Here is a 22799-nt window from a genome sequence, read left to right on the forward strand (position 1 = left end):
TTTCCCTGATGTTAGGACCTGTGAGACACCAAGCTCTGGAAGATGGTGAGGAAAATATTGACTTTCCCAACTTCAATTTGATACGAGGTAAGAAGAAAGATGGAGAGTGCACCCAGACCAAAGGTCTGCAAAGATCTCCCATACCCAGCTGTTTTGACATAATCGCTGTTTGTGTCTCAGACCATGGTCTGAATTGGTTCAGCTCCAGGTGTTTCACCTGAACCACAAGATTTCTCTGTATTTATATTTTAAACAGATCAATGTGCTGAAGTTTACATAGATGACATTTTGATCTGACTTTGTATTTACATAACAAAAAGCATGACAGATGGCTCAGAACAACTTAGGGAAAAGCCCAGCTTGATGGGTTAATGCTAAATAAACAGGACAAGAAGTTAAGTTTAGACAGATGAAAGAGGGGAAGAAAAGTTCATGCAGGAAGTCATTCAAAGAAAGGTTACTTGTCTCAGGAGTGCTGGAAGTAAAAAAAAGTTTCCTTGGAATGGTAAGCACCCCAAGAAAACACATCTAATTAGGCTGCCTTGGTCAACAACCTGTAAACACTTCAGAACAAAAAGGAGCAGGGGTTGAAAGTGATGGCTAAATGCCTGAGACACATTACAGACATTAGCAAGAGCTCAGCATCACTGCACTCACACAGAAAAGAAGGGCCTGCTTGTGTATTTATTGTGGAAAATGTAGTCACAAGGCAGATGCAGGATGAAAATAACAAGTCATAGAGCTTTTAGGCTGAAGCTGGCTCATGTCCTACTGGTCCAGAACTTGAGCACACTGCGTTGTCAGCATCCTGCAGTACAGAACTTGGACATCGAAGGCAATGACAGCATTTCTTTTCAAGCAGAGCAGACCTGAAGTGTAGAACATTATGACACTGTTAACATTCTATACTCATTTTAAACATGGACTGTAGATGTCACTGTGCCATAGGAAGACATGCATTAGCAGTAATTATCCAATGCAGTAATAATAGGACAGCAGTTTATACAGTCTATCCATCTGAATTTCCAGACTGGATTTCCTGGCTACACTGGAGAAGGGGTCTCTCTGTTCCTGCTGTGGAAAGCAGGCCACTGCCCATATGAGACTGCAAAAGCAGGGAAGCCGGCAGGGGGGGTGAAACAGACAGATGCTGACTTCAGACATGCTGTAGGAGCTGGGAGACCAGCCTCCCCTTTGGCAGCTGGTGAGGGATGCTACTGTGTAATATCTGAAGCTCTCAGATAAACCAGGTTACTTATTGAGGAGATACACTATAAACACTGTACTACTCTGTGTGCCTCAAAGAATTTAGTGTCCAAGCAGTCTGATTTCTCCTGACTTGGACACCAAAAAGGCCAGGAAACAAAAGATGTTTTTGAGATCTGGAGCACTGACAGATTCAGGGTAAACCTCCTGCGCAGTCTGATTGATATGTGACTGCAGTACAAACAGATATTTTTCATCCATTTTGGTGCCAGTAGCAATGACACTCCTAGCCAGTCTTGGGGTGTGGAAGTCCCACAAGATATCGATTCTGCCCTGGAGCTTGTAATCCAGGATTTAAACTGCTTGCCAGCAGCAGGAAAATAAGAGGTGTCCCAGGTCTGCCTTCAGGCCCTGCAATCACAGCCTTTCCAAGGAGACAGTCCTTCTGACTTATTAGTAGAGAGGTTTAGATACCAAACAGCAGCATCCCTAAACATCTGCATACTGTTCTTATTTAGGATATTGGACACGGGCAGGTCTGAACAGCAAGGCAGCATGTTCAGCAGCATGTTCAGCAGCATTCTTGCTACCAGCAGGGGCTGTCTATCTGTACCAAGGACTATTAATTTTAGTCCCCCACTGTCTTCCCAGAGTTCTCCATAGCAGTTGATTGTCTTGCCTGGAATGCACTTCCCTGGCAATATTAACATCTAGACACAGTACTGCTGTTGGGCAGCTTATCCAGCTAACCAGTGGAAATTGTCCCAGTGGAAACATGGAACAAGGCTGCTAAATATGTAACGGGAAATATGGTGCACTGTGGCCCAGGGTTACAAGCCAGCATCTAGATTTTGGGATGTCAGGGAGAGGAAACATAGGAACTCTTCAAGCCAGCAACACTATGATCTCCATGTGATATAGCTCTAATGTTGCTAGCTGCTGTGGGTGACACATGCCATTGCTATATTGTTGTCCTTGTTATTCAGAAAAATACAGGAAAATATTCAAAAAAAGATGGGATGGAGCAATAACAGATAATGCTGAACCTGTTTTCCACTGGAAACTGGCTTAACTGTCTGCTGAACTCCTGTTTTAAGAGCACAGTGTGATGAGACATGGACATTGTGAGTCCAATTCTTTTCTTGTGTTAATTTAGAAAATCTTCATTTCCTTTTGTACCAGCGTGACAAGACAATGAGATCTAGGGGCCAGAAACCCACTTGCCCTAAATCAGCACTGCTGATTTGTCAGTCTTGACCCACATTGTCACTTACCTACCTAACTCCTAGTCATGCTGCCAGCCCAAGAGCAGAAGCCCAAAACTCAGAAGAAAACACAACATAGGCTGACTAAACATAGTCTGCCAGCCTTCTGCTGCCCCTCAGTCTGGCTCAAACCAGCATTGTACCTATCCCAGGGTACTGTGCCATTCCTGTGGCTGCTGTTTAGATGTAGCACTAGTGCAATCTAAAGGCATTATAACGGTAAGATTAGTGTCAACCTCCTTTTATGCTCATTGGAGTTGAACAGGGAGATGTGTAGACATTTGTAGCACAGATTTTGTTCAGAATAGGGAAGAAAGGGGTAAAAATAGGACATTTCTATGGAAATTGAGCCCTCACACTATTTTTTGGGCAATTCTACACATAGTTCTGCATTCTTTTATGCCTTTACACTGCACTGACTGGCAGTAATCTTGGATCATTCATTAATCACACTTTTCTGTCCTGCTATTGACCTGCTGGATTGTAACTGCAGCAGTGCATGTGTGGTCTCTAGAGGGGTCCCCCTTGTGAGGAAAAAAAAATCAGAGAAGTGCCTCCCATCCATCTTGATTGTAATTGTGAGCAGAAGGCTGTGCAAAGTCACACAGACTAAATTTGCTTCCACTGACTCATGGCTACCTCTGGGAACGCTGAGCAAATGCAGCTGCTGAGCAGTCTTTTAAGCTGCTTGGTTGCAGTTTGATCATAATTGCTATCAGAGAGCCAAGGGATGCAGAGCTTTTATGAGGAGTTCATATACAATATCTTTAGTAGCCCAAGGGGGAGATTCCTACCCAGTGATTTTCTCTGCACATCTGTTCACTTACCTCCTTTTTTGCATACCTATTGCTATTACTAAGTCCTATTTCTCCTGAAAACAAAGAAGTAAGGGAATCTGAGCAATGCCACAGAACCAGATCACTCTTTGATGCTATGTCATTCAAGGGAGGAAGAGAATCAAAACTGTAATTTACCTCTTTGTTTGTTTGCTTAGTTGAACATGTAAAAATCACAGGCAGAGCAATTGTTGATCCCAGATTCAGCAGGGCTTTGAAATCAGATTCAGGACTACACTGACAACTTTTTATATTAGTTAGGGCTCTTGTCCTTTTTTTGAAGCCTCACATGGTGCCAGACACTACTCCATCCTTCTGGAACAGAACACAGAACTACGGGGTCATACCTCTAATGCAATATCTGCATCTGTGCCATCAGTAAGACATATGCTGTGAAACACCAGTGTAGACCAAAACACGCAGGCATGTCAAGACGGAGAACCCCTGACAATGTCAATTTTTGTTTCTTGTATTATTACAGAGGTCATTCACTTCCTTTAATTTTTGCTAAATCTGTATGAAACATGGCGGATATGAAATATCACAGAATCATAGAATCATTAAGGTTGGAAAAGACCTCCAACCCTTGAGTGAGCACCACTATATCAACTACACCATAGCACTAAGTGCCACACCCAGTTTCTTGAACACTTACAGGGATGGTGACTCCACCACTTCCCCGGGCAGCCCATTCCAATGCTTAACCATCCTTTCAGTGAAAAAATTATTCCTGATGTCCAGCCTGAACCTTCCCTGGGGCAGTTTGAGGCCTTTTCCTCTTTGCTCTGTCACAAGTTGCCTGGGAGAAGAGACCAACCCCCACTTTGCTACACCCTCCTTTCAGGCAGTTGTAGAGAGTGGTAAGGTGTCATCTGAGCCTCCTTTTTTCCAGGCTAAAAAACCCCAGCTTCCTCAGCCATTCCTCATATGACTCACTCTCTAGACCCTTCACCAGCTCTGTTGCCCTTCTCTGGACTCACTCCAGCCCCTCAATGTCCTTCTTGTAGTGAGGGGCCCAAAACTGGACACAGCACTCAAGGTGAGGCTTCACCAGTGCTGAGTACAGGGGGACAATCACTGCCCTGGTCCTGCTGGCCACGTTATTTCTGATCCAAGCTATGATGCCATTGGCCTTGCTGGCCACCTGGGCACACGCTGGCTCATGTTCAGCTGCCATTGGCCAGTAGTGACAGGACTGGCCCAAATACTGAATGTGGGGGAACCCCACTAGTGACCACTCACCCACTGGATTTAACTCTATTCATCATCACTCTCCACGTCGAGCCATCCAGCCAATTCTTAACCCAGCTAAGAGTACACCTATCCAAGCCATGGGCTGCTAGCTTCTCCAGGAGAATGCTGTGGGAGACGGTACCAAAGACTTTACTGATATCCAGGTAGATGACACCCATATGTTTTCCTTCATCCACTAGGTCACTTGGTCATAACAGGAGATCAGGTTGGTCAAGCAGGACCTGCCTTTCCTAAATCCATGCTGGGTGGGCCTGATCCCCTGTTTTTTCTGTGCGTGCTTCATGATGGCACTGAAGATGATTTGCTCCATAACCTTCCCCAGCGCTGAGGTCAGGCTGAAAGGCCTGTTGTTCTCCCGGACCTTCCCAACTTGTTGCCAACTGGATATCCAGTGGAAAACCAGTGGTTAATTCAGCTCAGCAGAAATAATGTCCATCATCACTTGACCAAACAGGCACGACAACGGAGAGAGTGGACAGAGTGATTCCCTCCATTGGCTAAGCCAATACAAATGCACAATAGGCTGAGGTGAGAACATCTCATCTCTGAAGATTCCTTCACTTGTGCATGGTCGTCCTTTCCTCACAGGGCATGTGCTCCAACCCGTAACCATCCTGGAAGATTGACTCCTCCACTCAACTCCACAGTTGGACTCCTCCATTTAACTCACTCTGGCTTATGGAGGTCCTACTTCTGCTGGGTTAAGAGAGTGGGAGTGGATCCAGTATTTCAAATGTGATCTGGGAGGTCCTATCTCTCAGTCTACTGGCTGTGACCCTCTTTGTGCAGCCCAGAAGTCCACTGGCCATTCCTGCTGCCAGGGCACAGGGCTGCCCACCCTCAGCTGCCCACCAGAGCCCCAGAGAGCTGCTTCCCAGCCAGGACCACGACCCAGCCTGGGCAGCTGCAGTGGGGCTTCCTTCTCAGGGGCAGTGTGGGTATTCCAGCTTTGGTATAATGTCCATAGTAACTGTCTGTCAGTAAATGGTTGAACCACAGAACCATGAAAGACAGGCCTGGATTTGAGCAGCCTGCTCCAGTGGAAGATGTCCCTGCCCATGTCAGGGAGGTTGGAACTAGATGGTCTTTCAGGTCCCTTCCAACCCAAGCCGTTCCATGAGTCTATGAAACTATTCTATGAGTGTCTAAATCATGTCATTACATTGACATTCTTTTTCCTTTGTATTATGAATAGCAACATAAATCTCTTAAAATAATTTCATATTTATTAAAAATAACTAGCAGAAATCTACTTCCATGTCTATAAACACTGATTAATTTCTCTGTACATACATATACCTTCATAACATCCTTCAACTTCTTTGAAGCAGCACATAAGCAGTACAGCTGTTTGCCAAAGTGTGTCACCTTCACCTTTGTCACTCCTAAGAAATTTATCAGTGACACAAGAGCCCCTTGGCCTCCCAAAGCTGGAGCAGGAAGAGCTATTCTTTGTGACTTTGTCATTGCAGTCTTATTTCCAAGTAAGAGCTTAGTACAGGTTTAGAGAAATTGAAGTCTGTTTCCCATTGTCTTCTACTAACCCATGCAAGATATTCTCAAATCCCACCTATGCTTTTCCAGAGCAAGGTGGTGTGGTCTCTGTAGCTCTTCATAGCACAGTAAGGTCTCAGACATCACTTTTTGAAGGGTAGTGGTCTCTCTTTTCTGGACAAATGAGAAAAAAAGTCAGTGACCAAACTTTTGAATGGTACTAACTAAAGTCAGTTCCCAAAGATATTCCACTAAAATCTCTTTGAAAGTGTGACATGGACTAAGGGTTCTCTTCAGCAAGTCCTGTTTGGCATACCCTGGAAGCATATACAGAATATCTCTGGCAATTATGTCTTCTATGACAAGATCTGCATTTGGAAATAGTAAAGTTATTATGTGAAAGGAAGGTCAAATACTTAAAATTCTACACCCTCAGAATGAGCCTTTATCTAGTCTGGTATCAGAGATGTCAGCTTAAGAGTTAATTAAAGGCAAAGTAATTACAAACTGCTTCACAACACCTCCCATTCTAGTAGTTACAAGTTTGGGAACATGCTTAGCTGGAGTTTACATTTGCACCAGGCTATTTAACAGGCACTGATGAGTTTTTGTCATGAATTTGTCATTATTAAGTCATTTTTATTTATGGGTTCTGAAACTTCCTATTGGAATGAGTCCTACAGTTTAACTGTGCTTTCCACGTGTGAAAAAATATTCACCCATAACATTACTATAGAAACTCACTGTCCACAGTAAAAGGAAAATAAAACTTCTCCTTAAAAGAGAAGCATAATCTTATGCTGCAATAAGATTGGTAATATTTTCCTCTTTTTCATGATGCAAATAACTCTCTGTGGTTTATAACGTCAAAAATTCGAAAAGAATGCAATGAGTGTATAATTTCTACTGTGTAGCTTTCTTTTATTTTTGATGTATCACACTGGCATGTTTGTGTCTTTCTAGTTGGAAAATAGCCATTACGAGAGGTGTCCGGATGGAAGAGGGGCTTGTAGTCATCTCACCAGCAGCTGTGGGCCGCCAACGGTCAAGCAGGGCAGAAATCTGCTCCAAAGGCAGCAAAGACCCCGGAGGGTCATCACCCACTGCAGACCCAGCACCAAACTGAAGCTGCTGAATTTCTCCTACAAATGCAGCACCACGCAAAAAGCACCTGACTTGTTTCCATATCTGGCTTGGATTTGGAAATAATTTGGTTGCTTTATGTGCAACAAACTCTAATAAACATCCTGAAGAAGCTCAGCTAAATCCTGTTTCCCCAGCCTCTGGATTTATCAGTGAATTTTCATCAGTTCCTTATCTTTCTGCTCCAAACAGCTGATGTGCATCAAAGGAATGTTCTGGGCAGGGACAAACCAACCCCTGGTGTTGCTGCTCGGGGAGGGCATGATCCCATCCAGATAATTCCCAGTGCCTAGGCTTACCTGTGGCAGAAAACCCTTACAGCCTATGGCATGGGGTACTGCTGGGCAGTGCTCAACATACTCCATTTGGGCTGGATCCTTGAAAACAGTCAGGTGTCTCCCCAAGTACACATGGGCTGGACTTACGCATTTCCATTAAGCATGAGATTCCCATTCCCCATGCAGCAAGTGCTGGCTGGATATGCTCCTACCAGAAAAGTCATCCTCAGACCTCTTCAAAAAAGCTGGAGGCAGATATTTGGTGCTTAGGCCTTCTGCTGCTGACTTCTGGCATGGGCTTTGGCTTGTTCTGTGGACCTCAAGTGAACCATAAAGATCTGAAGGTATATCTGAAAGAAAACCATGTTTCAGAAATAAGAAGGCTGCAAAATGACCATTTCTGTCAGGTTTTGCATTGGACACTCAAGATTGTATTGTTTAATGTATTTCTGAGTTGACAGTGCATTGGAAGACCTATAGTATCCCTGGAATAAACAAAATTCCAATTTTTAAGACAAACTGATAGAACAGAACAGATAATTTTTATCTCAGGCACTGAGCTGAGCACAGTCTAAAGAGTTCTCCATCTCAATCCAGACTGCAGACAGAACTTCTAGTGTGCTGAGCCCTGCACTTTCCTGTTTTGGCAGTTTGTATGGTTTGTTGTTACTCCAAATGTTTTTTGTTAAATACCAAGAATAATGAGACACAATTTTCTTCCCAATGGACCATGACACATAATGGTTAAATCTGCTAAAAGGAATGTGTACATACTGCCAGCAATTGAGATGAGGTCAGTGACAGAAGTAGGGGTGAGTGGGCAAAATGCATACACAAAAAAATCCATTAACAGTTTTGCTAATTACATTTTTGTGCTAATTAGAATCAGAAGCTAGCCAAGAAGAACTGATCAGAAGAACCAATGGTCGGTTGCCACTGTTATTTTCTAGAGTACTTCTGTTAAACGTCCACATGAAAAGAAAATGATCATGACTTCAGTTCAGCAACTGTTCTTGCATGAGACCACAAACCTACTTAAAAAAAAACAAGTTGATTTTTCTTAGGGATAGTCCAAAAGATCCAAGTGCAATGAGGATCTGGGCATGTTCCTGTATGCATCAGTCTATGTGCACCCCTCGTCCTGGTATTGAGAGTCTCCACAGGCAGCACAGGGCTGTGCCATACATCCAAAAGAGTTTAATCACCTGGCACAGGTCTGGAAGGTGGCATAGCACTTCATTAGGGGATTCAGCAGAGCTAGGCATAAGAGTTTTGGTATTCAAACCAGCTCCTGTCAGCATCATACAGTCTGGGGACATCCTGATGTAGTGTTTAATTGACAAAATCTTCAAAGCTTGTCCTTTACATAGATGGATATTACCACTCTTTCAGAAGTAAGGCATAGAGACAAGGGATGGGCTTTGGTTGAGAGCAAGCAGGTAGCTAAGTTCAGGACAGAGAATCTCTGAGGGAGTGGTGTCTCTTTTAACTGTTTCAGAAACATTCAGCTCTGAGTACAGCTCTGCACATGACAGGTCAGGCTGTCCTTCTTCCCCCACCACTTTAGTCTAACATCACTAGCTGAGGCTTTTATTAAAATTGCAATGGTAGATCTTCAGGATTTTTTGGGGTTTTTTGTGTCTTTTGATAGGAGGAAAGATAATGAAATACCAGACACATTATTCAGCAAAGTGGCTGCTACATCATAGAGACCCATGTCAGGGTTTGTGAACTACAAAGGAAATAAGTGAATGTAGATCCATTTAGGCTCTGTTTGCTCAGAATTCTTGGTCACCATCCCAGACCATTACAATTTCACAGGACATAGCAATGATAGTTGTCCTACAAGTCTACCCATCTGTACATAATAAAAGTTTGTATTTTAAGCATTGCAGGACTGATCCAATGGAAACCACAAACCTATTTGGTTTCTCTCACAAGAAGTGCCAGACAGCAAGCAGGAACTGAGGATACCTCAATAAAAAAACAAGAAGTCTGACCTATCTCTTCTGACAGAGTGTAACTTCTCTCAAGATGAGACAGTTTCCTCATGAGATCACTGGGAGCTTGTGCTAAGTCTAGTAACAATAATATTTTTACAAAAGAGCAAGAAGGGCAGGTACATAACTAGCTGCCCAGTGAAATGATAATATTTTTCTTTTTTTTCTTTTGTGATAAATGACATCAAATCTCAAGGCTGGTTTTATCAATAAATGTTTCTTCTTTCTTCAGTGCAGTGATTTACTGCATCCTTTAACAACATGAGTCCCTTAGTGCAGTATGTTTTAGTTTTAATGCAATTTTAGGTAAATATATATGGAATTTTTGATTCATATGGTATTAGAAGCACTTCAGAATGCTTTGTTTAACTTGTAATGGCTATGTCCCAGTCTGAAGAATTAAGTCTACTAGATTGTAGAAAAGTCCACAGAAATCATGTTACTTTCACACAAATAATCAGAGTTCTCTTTACATCCCTATGCATGGTAACAGTATTTTTGCTGTAAACAGGTTCCTGGACAACAGATAAGTACAAATCATACTTATGTCTTTGCTCTGAACTCAGGCCACTGGAACATCATTAGCACAACAGTTTGTACTGTGGCCCAAGCAATTCTGTGAGAAGCTGTGCTGAGAATAACAGTGTTTTAACAGTAGATAATCGATTGCTTTGGGGGTTCGTGCTAATTATGAAAGCTATAATTTATTTGGCATTCCAGGCTGAGCAGGCAAAGAGGTTCCATGGTTTTTTATCCAAATCAGAACTAAGAGATTTCTGCTTAGCATCATCTACTTTTGGTATGTCAAAGTGAAAATGAATCAGCCTTCATTTCCAATAGACTTGGATGAGTTTGGTTGCTCATTTCCTGTGGGCCATGTAGATTTAAATCTGTCACAGTGTAAATATACGTGTTTAATATCCATTTGTCATGTTTATAAGACTAATTATATCTTTAGGCTGTAACATAGTCAACTGTATCCTAATTGGTCTTTTTGCTTCTATTAATTAATTAATTATGATTAATTTTCATAAAGAAATAATTTGGAATTGAATTGGCATAATAGAAACTGAGTGTTATAAAAACAACTTGGCAAAATGCCCATTTTAGTCTATTAATTCTGCCAAGTGAGTTGATAATAAGATTGAACCGGATTTGAAAGATTAGAGAGACTTGGTTTAGAAGGACATGAGGGTTAGTTCCACACAGTTTTCAGCTGCTTAAAGGCAGACTGTACTGGAATTTTTGTCTGTACTTTAGTGATGAACTCTTTCTATAATCTTCTTCTGGCAGAAAAAAATAGTGCCAAAATTTAAAAATATATATATATAATAGAAGTACCTGAAGATTTTTCTTTTTCCATTTCAGCTTTGGATGCTGAAATCAATCCACACACAGTCCCAAAGTTTATTAACACAGAAGCTTATGTGTCAGGGCCTGAGGGATAACTGGTCAGGTGGCCCACATGCTGCAACAGAGTACTCGGACTGCTCAATTTAAAATGTTTTTATTTTATGTTGCAGACCATAGGCAGAGGAACATGGCAAAATTAAATCAAAGGGCTCAGTGCAAGACCCCTTGCACTTGTGGCTTCTTTCACTGATTTTGCAGAAATTGTTTCTCCCTGTTTCAAGTACAAGAGAAACTACACAAATCATTGAAAATAGAAGTGACTGGCCACAGAAAGAAATAGCTAGAAAAAGCAGACAAACACAACCCTGATGAAATCGGCAGCCTTCTCAGACCATCAGGTTTGTCTGTTTGATGGATGATGAAGCCCTGGTTGCAGCTTCTAATGCCTATTTTAAATTCATCATTCATATATCAAAAAGTCTTTGCAAGTTCAAATGTGTCTTCAATTTTGTTAAGACAGATAAAAAAAATCACTTTTTGTTTCTGTTTTCAGCAACACTATTATAAGGCATTGTGTGAACCCTATTAAAAATGTCTTACTATTATTCCATGGTTGCATCTTTATATGCATACAGGTTTTCCCTGCACTTGTGGCACCCAGGTTAAACATTTTTATAGCATGCCCAAAGCAATGCACGAAAGCAAAGAACAAGAGTTATCAGTCCAGTATATCCAGAAATATATCTGACATGGTACAGTCCTTTTTAGTCAAAGGCCTGGGGACAGAAACTGTGTAAAGCCATTTAGTCATGGACTTTACTGTCCAGATATGGAGCGGGTTGCACAGAAAAGCTGCAGATGTCCCATCCCTGGAGGTGTTCAAGGCCAGGCTGGGAGGAGCTCTGAGCAACCTGGTATGGTGAAAGGTGTCCCTGTCCATAGGAGGGGTGTTGGAACTAGACGATTTTTAAGGTTCCTTCCAACCCAAACCATTCCATGGTTCTATGATATTTCCTGAGGTGAAGATTTTGTTTGTCTCTTCTAACAACCTGAGCCAGTTTTAACAAGCCTGGAAATTCATACTTGTTTGTGGGCCTTCTGAGGGCAGGTGGCTGGAAGGAGACCTCCAACAGGGGTTGGATGTTATTCCATGAAAATTTCGTGTTCTCCACGAAAAAACCTGATTATTCCCCTTAACAATCAAAACCCTGTCAGGATGACAAGCATTCACTGTGTCTTGCAACCAGGAGGAACTTACTGTGATTGCTTCATAAGACTGTTATCCTGTATCTTGGGGATTAGGCTCTCTGGAAGAAACACCTCCTTCTAATGTGGCTGGCAATTCAGTAAATCTGAATGTTGAGGGTAGAGAAGAAACATCAGAAGTTCTGAGAGCTGCTGGATAATTGGTCTTTGCCGCCTTTCAGGTACTGCCTAATACTCCTTCCTGATTCCCCTGCCAGAAAGATGAGCCAGGTGTGTGCAGAAAGGAGAAGAAACATGAACTGTGGCAGTAAACAACCTGACATGTGGAGGTGTGGATTGGAGCCCACACAGCAGCTGTGTTTTCCCTCCAGGAGCCTTGGAGAGTCCTGGCCCTTTCTGCCAGCCCCATGTCCTGGCATGACCCAGGCCAGGGCTTGCAGGCATCACACAGCCTGGTTTCCATCGAGGAAAGCAAGGCAAACTTGGCACACTAGCTCCCAATTCCCTGTCCAGCTGGCTGGACACAAAGCCGAGCAGGAGGAAACAAGTATCTGTAGACCCTGCTGTGAGCTGAAATGGAGGACATGAATCAGGTGTTCCCTTCTCCCAGCTGTGTCAAAGGCACTGTAAACTCCGAGAAAAGAGAACAAACCTGGGCAACAGTGAAGTAACATTGTAAAGCTCCTTTGCTGCACCTGTCAGAGCCATCAATATTGTTTTATGACTAGTTTTCTTGTTTCCAGAAAACATATTCAGTAGCCAAGGGTTGTGGGTCTGTGCTAGTTCTGCCCTTGATTCCAGGTGTCACGCCTGCACAGCCTTCCTTGAGGTTTCCTTAGATGATGCGTGTCTAAACTTCTGGGTGGGACACATCACCCAGCTACTATGGGGCAAAGGACAGAACAAGGGATAAGAACAGAGCAAAAGATCTCTGTTTTCTTTGGGCTTCTAGTGCAGAGAAGGTGAAAGGTGGATATGTTTCACCACCTTACTTTGATGTGTACTGAGTTAAAAAAAAAGGCCACAAGAAGGTGACTTCCAAATATAGCTTAATGGTCCACATTTAGGTCATGGATACATTTTGCAATCATAATAAATCTTAAAATAGGTCAATATATCTGCTGTTCAAGATGGACCACAGTTGTAGAAAAAGGTGTAAAATATTTTATTCATAAGTCTAGCAAGACTGGGAACTCAATCCAAATGACTGTGCTGACCTACTTTTCGTGAATACCTGATCTCACACAGCTGTGCTGCTTGTCTCAAAACCAGTAGCACCACAGGTGAACCTGTCATTCTGTCCACTTCAGAGTAGTGAGTTAAAACATGACTTTTAGCCCCAATGTTTTTTTCTTTGTGTTTTATTGGAATTCGTTGCAGTGATAGAATGATTTTTCTTTGTTTTTACTATCTGATTTTGGTCAGACTTGCTGGCTTAGTACTTGCTGAATGTAAAAAAACCCATCAGAATGAAGCATTAAAATAATGTTGCTGTCTTTCTTGGAACCTGGAATCGTACCTACTGCAGCATCACTACAAAAAATATGCAAAATACATATGCTTGTTCACTGTGTTTTAAAACCATGTCTTGTCAGTGATACACTCTTTCTGTGGTGGAATTCAATATCCTGAAGTGGAAATTTCCTATCAATTAAGTCTTTTTAAAATTAATTTATGGATACTTAAATTACTGTCACTTATTTGAAACCTCTTACAAAATGGACCTTGATATTCTACAGATCTTTGTAAAAAAAAAAACCCTGAATTTGGCACTCCTCTCCATTTTCCTTTTCCTTCTTGTAAGTAACAGCTTTTTTCTGTATTTTTATTCTTCACCGAAACATGGTGCTCTCCTTTTTTTTTAAATAAAGAGCAGCACGCTACGTGTTACATGCACTAATGAATTGGCATTTATAAAACAGAATGTATACCGTATCTAAGACAACTGCTGTGAAAATGCCTGAGTTGCTGCACTCTCTAAATAGAGCACAATTATGGCATACGGTTGGAGTGCTTTTATCTGTACTGCCACTGCTGGAAATTTAACTGTGTATGTGACCTGAATATTTAGAGCTCAATGGAAAATTCCATAAACGCAGTGTAGCTTCAGAGCACCTAACAGCTGTTACAAATATTATACTCGTTATACACCATTGCTAAATTATACATATGAAGTCCTTCTCCCATTCTGGGTGGATTCTATCACTTCTGCTTCTGCAGTATTTTAACAGGCCCTTTGAAAAATGCAACAACTAGGGGCTAAGTAGCTTGCATAATAATTCAGTGGAAGTCTTTCCTGTCCGTATATTCATACTCCTTCCTGGCTGGGCACAGTTAATTTTCAAACCCAAAAATGCAGGAAGAAACTATATCATAGGTAGACCACATTTACTGTGTGCTTTTGTTTGCTTAGTTTGATATGCATGGTAAAAGCCACTACTTAGCTGAGCAAACACAAAAAGGGAGGGAGCAGCTTTCCAGTGTTAGAATGTTTCTTATTATAGTCGGATGGAGCAGAGGTGTAGTATATCCATGGATGCTCCCTTTCACTCTTGGTTACTACAAGACTACACTGACACTGCAGAGAATCATTGTAATAGGAACGGCAGAAACAACAAATGAGAGATTTTATGAGAGCAAAAGAGAGATTTTGTAAAGCACTGTGTTTAAAATAACACAGCAGTTTAACTAAGATTACACAGGCTGCAGACTGGCTTCCTAACTAGTGATTTTTCCTGCCTCCTACTTATAGTTCAGTTCCTCCTGCCTTTATGCTGTTGCAACATATTAAAAGATTCCTTGCTGCAGAGAGAAGCAAAGTGCTAAATGTGGTGCACCCAACAGCCAACCTGCTGCTGCAGCACTGCACTGGCTGCATAGAGAGACAGGGCAGGTGAGGAAGTGTGAGTTGGCATCCACCTAGGAGTTCGTGACTGCCAGACTCAGTCTCAGTAACACAGAGGAATTAAAGTTAGTCTAGAAGTAATGGCAGTTTCTCTATCTAAAAGCCAGGTCAGTGTGGCAAAGTAATATCTACGTGGGGAGGAGCCAGGAAGGCTATAAATTCCAAGCCCTTGTCTATCACTGAGCAGGACCACGTCAGTCCTGACAGTACTTGTCTAGCTTGGTTTCACAGTCTTCCATAGGTGACACCATCTCTCAAGGCCATCTGTTCCAGCACTTCTCTGTCCTTGCCCTTCTAAAGTGGGGATTTTGTGTCAAATGCCTATCATGAATCTTTATTGTAGCAGTACATGCCTGTTACTACTTGCCCTAAAGGAGCGGAAACAGAACAGATTGTCCCTTTCCTCACTGCAATATTGCCTCTGCACACTGTTCCTCTCAGTAACCCCTCATTAGTACTAATAAGAATCATCTCCTCCATCTGTGGTATGGCGAGGAGATTGTATGTGTGGCTCTGTCAGTAAAAATGGGAGACCAGAGACAGAGAGAACTAACCAGCTGTCTAAATCAGGGTAATGGCAATCTGCCCGACATACTAGTGTATGTCAAAGGAGAGCTAAAAATAATCCTTGCTCCACTGAAGCTCTTGAGCATTCCTACAAGGAAACAGTCCTTGAGTACTCCTCATCACTGGGAACATGATTGTAGGAGACCCTTCTTGTAGGAGACCCAGCCTTATGGATGGATTAGTTCCGTTGGTTAGAGCACAGTGGTAATAATGCCAAAGTCATGGCCACAGGCCATTCACTTAAGAGCTGGACTCAACAGTCCTTGAGGGTCCCTTCCAACTCAGAATATTCTGTGATTCTGTGATTTATGCAGATCAGACTATTTACAAGCACTGCAAGTCAACAATTTTAGGAATATATTTTTTACCTGCTAAACTCATGAGATTTAAAGTCAAGCTAATGTTTAAAAGAGGTGATGAAAATTACTTTATTTATTGGTTCACAGCTTAGTCCTGTGACCACCTCACATTTCAATACAATTGAATTGGATAATTGCACTACTGAAGCCTTTGCTCTGTGTTCCCTGTCCCTGGCTTCTTTTGAATAATGCAGAGACATCAGAGAAGGTTAATGTCATTGACTATCTCTGTTCTTGAAATACTTTGCATTGTCTCTGGGTCTTCACCAAACTGTCTAATGGATCACATGTTAAGGCCCATTTTGAGGGTCAGAGTCATGGCAAAGGTAACACTGTGCTCCACAGCCATGTCAAAATAATGTAGTCACATCCAAGAACCTTCACCAGGGGTTCCTGACAGTACAAATCCTGTCGGCCAAATCCAGCCAAAGGTGAATTTGATCTCAAAAAAAAATAACTGGAAGAAAATATAAATTTTTTGAGTGTTAAATGAGAAAAATATTTGAGGATATGACAGGGGATGTTTAACCAAAAGGATTTGGGGAAAAAAAAATCACCATTTTTTAGTACAGCAAATACTCTCTAGCATAGGAGACACAAAATATCCCTGACCACTTAGGTATGATTTATAATGCCCTCATGTTGTCAGTAGCTTTCTCAGTTCAATGAGGTGAATTACACAATGTCATTAAAACTGAAGCAACTCATGCAACTTGCTGAAGCTGCACTTTATTAAAATGCAATGGAAATGCCTTAATGAAGGAACTTTCTTACAGTCATTCTCCCTTCAGGAGAGAACAGTACATTCATGTTCTGACAGACAGAAGGAACCCCCTCCTGTACACAGGGAGTGCTGCTGGTGGAGCGGGGACTGAGAGCAAGGCAAGGATCGGCTTCTTTCCCTTACTCACACACTCACACCACCCCTGAGATGACCCAGGCAGGGAGCCTGAGTGCACCGTGGTCTTACATGCCCAGAGAAACCCTCAGTGGCATAAGCAAAGCTGGAAACTCCACTCCTCACATCACACTGGGTACAAACTTCTCAAGGGGGCTCATGGACAGATAGAAACGTGGTCTCAGGGGTGTGGGGAGCCTGGGCCAGGGCCCAGTGTGGGCCTGGGAAGGAGGCATTGTGCCAGCCCCAGCTTTGGGTTAATGAAAACACGAGTGACTTCTGAGAGACTCTTTGTACTCACTGGGATTGTAATTTAAAGGCCCAGGTCTCTTCCAGTCCAACACAATTAGCATCACCTGCCACTTATTTCCTTCTAATTGTAATTTCTGATGTAAAGCACCTCTCATAGGACTTCAGTGACTTCTCTAAATTTCCCTATTACTATTTTTACATAATAATAACAATTTTGAGACTGTATTTGAGACTTGTTATTTAATTCATATGCAAAACAAAAAATATTTTCAGTGTCAGGCATGTTACTGTCTTTTTATCACACTAAGTTAATAGCCTCACTCTCTTGAGAAACTGAATATAAATCCTGGTCTTATGGTACAAAGCATATTAGACTGGCTTTTCTGGGATTAAAATTTTGGCTTTATCTTGAATTTATGACCTGACATTTTTTTCAATGTTCTACCCTGCTGCTATCCTTTCTCCTGAGGGAACCCTACTCACTTCACCCAGAGTCACTGGAAGTTATTGAAGAATCATAGAATCATGGAATGTCTTGGGTTGCAAGAGACCTTTGAATATCACCTAGTCCAATCTAGTCCAAACCCCTGCCAGGGGCAGAGACACCTTCCACCAGACCAGGTTTCTGAAAGCCCCGTCCAGCCTTGTCTTGAACACTTCCAGGAACGGAGCATCCACAAGATTTCTAGGCAACCAGTTCCAGTGCCTCATAATCCTCATTGCAAAGAACTCCTTCCTTATATCTGATATAAATCTATTCTCTTTTATTTTAAAACCATTAATAGATTCAGTACCAGAGACTCCAGAAACCTTACCCTCAGCAATGACATCATCAGTTAGCATTACCCTTTGGGAAGCAGTCTTTTGCTAGTTCTCCCAGTTTAATTGCACATCTCTGAAAAACTCAGATCCTGGATTTGCAGGACAGGGAATGAGGCATTTTACAAGAAAAAAAAAATGTTTGGAAAAGGGAAACTATAATGGACTGAAATACCACAGCACAGATAAAAATTATTTAAATGTTATTTTAAAGCCCTTCTGATTTCAAAACTAACCTGAAAATTTTGCTTCCCTCTGACTCATGATACTAATCACAGTGAACAAATCCTAACTGTGAATATTTGTGTACTTAATTCCAATGCTTTGTAAAGGGAATGCAATTGACAGCTACCATGGCTGTATTTGGAGCAGTACTCGGGGTCTTTTTGTTTAAGTGAAGGATTTTCTTTCACTGGAGAGCAGAAACATAAAGTTGTTTTTTGTTGCAGTAATGTGATAAACCTGGTATTTCCATCACACCTCCCATCCTTATATTCACCCTGATGCCTTTTATAATGAGAAAATCTCACTAAAAATCTCTAAAACTGTTTTGTCCCCCGCAATTGTTTTGGGTGAGGTTAGAAGGGAGGGTGACTGGCAGGAGCAGGAAGAGTTAAGGCTCCCAGGCAATACAAAGCACATAAAGTACTATTGATCCAGCCCAGCCCAGCAATGACTAATGGCCATGGCAGCCATGTAACAACATGTATGAAAGCAGTTGGTGTCTCCGAGCAGCTCTTTCTTGCAAGTCCCAGTGACACTGAGTGGTGACACCTGCTCAGTGTCTTAGAGTGATAGCCATGCTTGTGGCCAGGCTGGAACTCCTTGAACTGGTGCTGCTGGGTCTGACCTCAGAGCAGACAAGCAGAATGAGAAGATGGGGTTCTTGCACTGTTGCCATAACCCCTTCTCCCTGCAGTAGCAGCCAGCTATACCAGCTGTGGATTAGGACCCCGGCATTTTACGGGGTCCTGTAGAAAGAGTAACAGAAAAGTGGTAACAGAAATTGTAACAGAAAAGGGATCCTGCACTAAGGAGTTTCCAGGCTAAATATCCACCCTGTACATAGACAGCTTCATTCCTTAAGCTACCTATCTCGAGTCCTTTCCCCAGTTAAAAGCATTTTTGGAAATTTAAAAGGATAAAAATTCAGTTCCATCTTTGTTTTCTAGTCCTTATTTCATGTCTCAGAATTCCATATGGATAGTTATTGATAGTTATTAACCCATGGAGGTTCTCCTGTACTTTTTGATTTCTATCTATCTTACCTTGTAAGAAATAAAGCCTAAAACTGAGTCAGCAAAAAGCATACAGGCAGCAATTCCCCATCCTGTGTTACATGTACATAGCAAGAATAAACAGCAGATGTCAGCACTAATCCAGAACTTGAAATCACAGAATCACAGACTACGTATGGAATTTAATCAGACCCCACTTTACTGTCCTCAAAATGCATATGATCAGAATGTGAAGCAACTCATCAAAACTTCTGCTTGGAAACACAAATATATTTATATTTAAAGAACCTTAATAAATTTTATATGTCCCTTCTACATACTGAAATACTCCAGCTAGCAAGGGAACATGTGTCTACAGATAGGTTTTTTGCTTCAACTGTGCCCTAAAAGACCACTAATTCCATACACCTCCCTAAAAATTGAATTATTTTTTTTGAAATGACTTTAGAGGAAATAGTTTGGTAAAGGGCAAGCACAAAGGTTCAAGAGACACCTAATGAGCAAGAAGCAGGCCTGAAAGTGAAGGACAGAGAATCAGAAGCCTCTTGGTGCAGTTGGCTGGTGGGGGCTGTAGTTCAGCCTTGCTTTGGGGTAGAACAGAATGGGATAAGTGCGTGAAATGGGTGTAAGAACACACCTTGTGCAGCCAGATGTAGAAGACTCCCTATCTGTGAAACAAGACCTACAAACCACTGATGGTTTTCCTGGAAATAAAGCATAATTTAGCAGTGCAAGTACACACAAACCATGTGCATCTGCATGCTGAACTACATGAAGATGTGGTAACAGGCGAACAGAATCCTCCCTGCCTAGCCACCACCACTTTGAGGTCAATGCATGATGAATTCCTTCTGAAGGACATGCAGCATGCACTAACACACTGCCTCCCAATCCCTGGAAACTCTTTCACCTCTTGAAAAAGAAGAAAAAAGATCATTTAAAATGGGTTAGAGATTGCATGGGTATTTCCTGCCAGCATGAAGCACAATGATCTCTTCATGGTTTTGACCACTGTCACTAGAGATACAAGAACCTATGCAATACCTATGACAGAGCCCAGGACTGCTCTTTCCAATATCTGTGGTGGGATCTGTCAAATCCTGCAGCAATCTGATGTCTGCAGTGAATCCTCCCTGATAAGGCTGCTCCTAACAGGAATCTTTCAAAAATAGGAAAAAAATACTAGTCAAAAGTAGTAGCAATTGTTATATCAATGCTTAGAAATACGTGGGTTTATTCTGGTGTGTTTTTTTTCCTAGCCTTCAGAAGTGTGTTCCATCAAAACCAAAAAATGATAGGCTTAATGGATTTCTTATCTACAACTATAACTTGGTCTCCAAGGATCACATGTTCCTCAACTGACATTGAATGGAAGAGGACAAGAAATATACCCAGGATCAACTACAAAAATAGCTTGGCTATTTAAAATCATATTAGTTCTGGTTACAAAAGCAAATTGACAGCTGTTTACATTATGAACTTAAAAAACTCAGATAGTTCCTCCTGAGCCAAGAGCTAAGTCTCAGTCTGAACAAACTGGCAAGTTGCCCATAGCTACCTTTATTTTTCAGCAACCACCACCACATTACATCCAACTGCCTTTTCTTGTCATTCTTTGCCCCCTGAACTTCTTTGCTCTGTTATAAAAAAAAAAAAAAAAGAGTAAACCAATTTGGTTTGATTCATCTTCTCTGACCAGAAGAACATAAGAGGTCATCAATCTTAACTTCTCTGTCAGCACAGATATGTCAAATCAGAATTAAGTGGTGGAAAAATTGTTGAGGGAGAAAGTGGAAAAAATGGAAGGCAGTTGTCAGAAGAGAGGAAAAGAAAGAACTACTGCTGAGCTGCTATGCTGCCACTAGCTGATGCTCTGTCAGGCTAGAAGCTTCATTTTTCACGCAAAATCAGAGAAACTGTGATACCTGAGAAGGGCTGCAGGATTTTCATTAATTCAGAGAAAAAATAGAAAATTAAATTAATTCTCCTGGGAATTAACAATGCTTTAATCTCCATTTCTTTAATGACAGAGAAATTCTCCTTTGAAATTAGTTGCATCATCTTTTCTTCGCAGGGTACTCCGGTGGAGGATTACAGTCTTCTCCTGCCTTCACCTGTGAACTGCTCTCCTCAAGGTGTCTTCTCTCCTCTTAAGGGGTGACTGGTTCTTTTCCAAACTAAAGCACAGAAGACTGAATTTTCTACTCATTTCAGCATGCTCTTTATGCACAACAGATGCTCTTATGCATTACCCCAAGGGATAGTATGAGCTCTGTTACATTACGAAGATGAAGAAATTCCAGCAGCTCCACAAGTAAAGTTAAATCACACACTGTCTACCATAAATGTCCCACATCTAGACTTCTGATATAAAAAGTGTTGACAAAAACTTCACCTGTTCTGGATTACCTCTCCAGCAATGACAGAATAAGAATTAAAGTACGTTGGATGAATAAGTAGTTAAAATTCTCTACTCTTAGAATTCCCTGCCAGCCAGAAGAAACATTGAATAGCTGATGGGTGACTTTTCACTTACCTCAGTGGCAGGCAAGGTTAGCTCCAAACCAAACACAACACAACAACCTGACCACACATACACAAGGGTGACCTTTATGTCAGAAACTTCTGTAAATATTAAAAGGCAAGTGAAAAGAGGATTTTAGCCACTGAAGAGTGTCTAGGAATCTGGGAGACATTGAGGACAACAATACAAATGCATAGTATGTAGAAGGTTCTGTCTTGCAACATATCTGGTTTTTATATTTGCATATATTTGCAACATATCGCAAAATATCCAAAGTAATTTCTTTTCCCCATCCATCAGTATCTTTTCTATCCCACATGGACAAGGTCTCAGCCAGACCTTTCTCATCAGAAGTGTACCTCATTCATGCACTGGGTGAACAAATAAACTGCATTATCTGTGATTTGAGAGGGAGGAGGGGTGCATTTAAAAAGGGGCAGAGTTGCTTATTATCTAAGCAGTGTTGGCTTGTCCAAGTAATTTTAGTCCCTGCAGTCATTTCACATGAGAGCAAGCACCAGCCAGAAGCTAGACCCTGCAGAGCACTTCCTCCTGATGTCCCTTCCTCTGAATCCTCCCAAGGCGGAGAGGACAGATGTTTCTGGGCCACTAGTGCAAACAGGGACCTTCAGATGAAGAGACCCCAAAGTCTATCAGATGTTGCTGACAGTTTCCAGTGAATGAATATAAATTAACATAAATATGCCAAAAACTTCATCCTGGTGGAATGGAACAAGAGAATCATCTAACGTAATGAATGCAAACTTTTTCCGTTCACTGCTTGCTTCCTGAAATTGTTCTGGGCTACTAAAAAGTAATTATTGATACACAGAAGTGTACTGGGTGCTAAAGGGAGCTTTCAAAAAGCAGAGATTTTTTGAAGGTAAAGCTGTAATTTGTGTGCAAACAAGTGAGACTGGTTAAATTTTTTCAAGCACCTCTATAAACAAGGTTATTCATGAAATGCTGAGTGAATTGGAAGTAGGTGGTTCTCTCAGGAATGCTATCATACATTTTCTTTAAAGGAGCTTCTGACCATTCAGTAGCTCCTTTGTGTGCCTTTATTCCTTATCTGTGATCCCATCTGTCACAAGACCTTCTATGTCCTTAAGTATTACCCCTTATGTGACCACTCCAGTATAAAGCAGATTAAATATTTATGTGCGACATAACTATATGCCAGTGGGCAGAGTAAGTGAATA

The 22799-nt window shown here is 41.6% G+C and overlaps 1 long non-coding RNA gene across 1 annotated transcript in view; it reads right to left on the reverse strand.

Annotated features, from left to right (window-relative positions):
- The window catches only part of LOC125325573, a 58614-nt gene that overhangs the window by 10618 nt on the left and 25197 nt on the right, over positions 1-22799 (reverse strand). Inside the window, exons 2-3 of the long non-coding RNA XR_007203409.1 lie at positions 7689-7826; positions 5861-6229 (exon numbers count right to left, since the gene is read on the reverse strand). This is a non-coding gene — a long non-coding RNA (uncharacterized LOC125325573). The remainder of the gene's footprint in view (positions 1-5860; positions 6230-7688; positions 7827-22799) is intronic.

The sequence above is a fragment of the Corvus hawaiiensis genome, chromosome 4, assembly GCF_020740725.1.
Source record: "Corvus hawaiiensis isolate bCorHaw1 chromosome 4, bCorHaw1.pri.cur, whole genome shotgun sequence".
Classification (NCBI taxonomy): Eukaryota; Metazoa; Chordata; class Aves; order Passeriformes; family Corvidae; genus Corvus; species Corvus hawaiiensis.